The sequence below is a fragment of the Myotis davidii genome, unplaced genomic scaffold (genome assembly GCF_000327345.1).
Source record: "Myotis davidii unplaced genomic scaffold, ASM32734v1 scaffold1001, whole genome shotgun sequence".
NCBI classification, from domain to species: Eukaryota; Metazoa; Chordata; class Mammalia; order Chiroptera; family Vespertilionidae; genus Myotis; species Myotis davidii.
In genome coordinates, this window is record NW_006291402.1 from 765,265 (window position 1) to 768,482 (window position 3,218).

The window sequence follows — 3,218 nt, forward strand, 5'->3', positions numbered from 1 at the left end:
GGGAGCAGCCTGGGAAAGGGAGGGCCGCGGTGCGCAGGGACCTGGAGGACAGCCAGCAGCCCTGGCAGGAGAAAAGGGCTAGGAAGGGAGGCGGAGCTGGGCCCTCCAGGAATTTGCACCAGGGAGCCTTGTTCAGGATTTGGCCTTTTTCTTGGGAAACAGAGAAAGATGCCTCTTTCTCTGTTTGCCTTTTGGAGAGATCCTTTGGCTTCAGCGTGGGTTCTAGGTGGCCGGGGCCAGAGAAGATGCTGGGAGGCTGGCTGGATGCAGACATGGGGGCAGGCCCTGGGCCGGGCAGAGGCCAGGGTGACAGGTGGTGCCGTGTGGTATGTGAACAGAAGGGGGCAGTGAGGAGATGGAGCTGTGATAACTGGACCTCTACTTCCCGCTCAGACCTCCCTCGGCCACTCACCATTATCTGAACGCACACAGGACAGCCTGGACACCTAGGTGCTCCATAAAGGCCAGTTCTTGCCTCCTGCTCCTATTCAATTCCCACTGGCTCACCCAGCTGGGACTCTGGTCCTTTGTTTCCCTCTAGAATGTTCTAACCTGTCTTCTTCTTGGAGCTGCCCGGGCCTGGGAACACGCTGTGGGAGCCTGCTGCAGTGCTCCTTGGTGGCTGCCTCCTCCTCCTCCGAGTCACTAGGGTTCTTCTATCAAATATGGGTTTGTCTGGAATCACAGGGTGCCACTCCCCAGGACGCCTCCCACTCCTCCCCCTGGCCTGGAAGTGGGGCTTTTCCATCGCGTCCCGCAGGTTCTGTCTGCAGTCGTGTGCTTCTTCCAGGAGCCACAGCCAAGCTCTGGCAGGTCGGCCTGAAGGCCGTCAGGAGAGAATGAGAAACACAGACCAACACTCGCTCACATGCACTTGTCTCGTCAACAGTCTGCGTTCCTGTCCCACAGGCCCCCTTCGATTAATGAGTTTTCTAAGGGCTTTTATTCCAAGATCCTAATGGGAATGGTTCTTAAAGAGGCACCAGGCTCTCATGGTCTATCAGACTGAAAACCCGCAAGGCTGCTTGTAGGGCCCTGACTGGGCTAGCGTGGGACTCCCCGAGCTGATCCAGTGTCATGTCTTAGGAGGGTCATGACGCTGCCATGGGCCGGGCTGCCGTGGCATCTGTTCTGTTCTCATTACCATAAAGGAACCGGGAGGTACTAGAATTTCACCACCTGCGATGCCTGGTGAACTCAGGGAGGTCCAATAGGATTTCCTGCACTATATTCTGTTTAGACTGGCAGTTTCTCTGGGCATTTCTCAGCAGAATATTAAGGCACCTGGCAGGAGACTAGCTAACAAAGGAGTGGGGGTGTCCTGGGAACTAGGGAAGGAGGTGGGGTGTCCTGGGAGAGAGGAAGGAGGGGGTGTCCTGGGAGAGAAGGAAGGAAGGGGGTCCTGGGAGAGAAGGAAGGAGGGGGTGTCCTGGGAGTGAAGGAAGGAGGGGGTATCCTGGGAGTGAAGGAAGGAGGCGGGTGTTTGCAGCTGGTGGGGTGGATGCTAAGGGAAGAGCCCGGAGGGAGGGTCCTTGCACAGCTCACAGATGCCCAGGACTCGGGAGCAGGTGGCATGGTCTGGCCCTCCCTGTGCAGTCACTGCCCCTGGGGACCCAGAGCAGCACCAGCCCTGTGAGTCGAATGGGCCTCCTCTTGGATGACATCGTGGAGAGGAATAAATCCCCCATCTCTCTCTCAAGGATCAGCCTCCCGCTGGAGAAAGCCTTCAGGTACTGGACGGCCTCGCATGGGCGGGGCTGCTCGGAGCCCTCCCCATCCTTACCCCCCAGCCTGTCAGAGGAGCCATGTCGCCATCCCAATGCCACCCGCGTCATTTACATAAGGTTTCCTGGAAACAAAGGCTGACATGCCGAAGCTGTAAGGAAGCTGGGGAGGCAGGAGAAAGAAGCTGACCCGCCATGTGGCTGTGCTAAGGACCCAGAAACTCCCACAGGAACACAGGAGGGGGGCCTTCAGTTTTCCCAAACTGTCCACGGGGGCTGCTCTCTGTGTCCACAGGCCAGCCGCTCCCTGGCTGGGGCCACCCCCAAGAAGGCACAACCTTGGGCGAGGCAGAGCCTTCGGCAGCCAGTATTCTCAGCAGCTGGTGACAGGTGTGTTAACCTGGGAGAGATGGCGGGCATATGTGTCTGAAGGGCAGGGAGCACCTCCTGTCTTGAGACTCGCGATGTAAGCAGTTGGAAGTGGTGGCTGATTAGGCAAGGAGACTTAGGTCTCCGCCCAGGTTTCCTGGCCCGGCCCCGGCCCAGCCCTCCCTCATGAAAGTGTTCCTCGTGCCCGCAGCAGGGCCTTTGGTGGTCCACAGAGTCACTCTCACATTTGTGTACTGGATTTCCATCATCAAATAAAATACAAAATTACTTGCACGTATTTGTGGAAAAGAAACTTCCATCCAGGCCTCTTTTATTTTTCTCATGTTTCAGAAAAAGACTTACTGTCTTTGGAAATATTTCTGATATTGGATTGCATGAAAGGATATGGAGTACACATAATACAAGCTCAACTCTGAAAACCGGAGAGAAACAAACTGGTGTGAACAATTTTGACTTGGAGATGAGGGGTGACTCTTGCTTTCTCACTTGTACAACCTCTTTCCGAAGCTGTGCCGTGGGAAGATGATGCACAGAGAGAGGACTGCCTGAGTCCCGCCCTCACCTGGCTGAGCTGAGTCAGCTCCTGGGCCTCTCTGTCTTGGGTGTGGTCCTTTCACAGCCTGCTTTTCCCTGCTGCGGGCACACCCCGCTGGGCTCCCGTGCACATCCCCAGGCTCCGCAGAACACCCACTCCCGAGTAAAGCCTGCCTGACAACGGGAGCACAAGATCCCACGAATCCTGATCTCAGAAGGTGGAAGGGAAGGCAGAGACCTGGAGGTGACCGGTCTCCCGAGGAAGGGCCCTGCACCGTCCCTGCACAGCACAGGGGAGGGGTGGGCAGATGGCAGCCCTCACTGGGAGCTCAGCCCGGGGCGGCCTTCAGAGACGCGTCCCGGAGTTTACTGGCTGCCTGTGGACACATCCACCTGCTCCAGACGCTGGACTCGCCCTCAGTAATCCTGAACACTCCGCATGTAGCTGCTGGAGTCAGCTCGGCTGCCGTAACAAAACACCACAGACTGGGGAGCTTAACCATCAGAAATTCATTTTCTCACTGTTCTGGAGCCTGGAAATCCCACATCAAGATGCCAATCCTTTTCTTT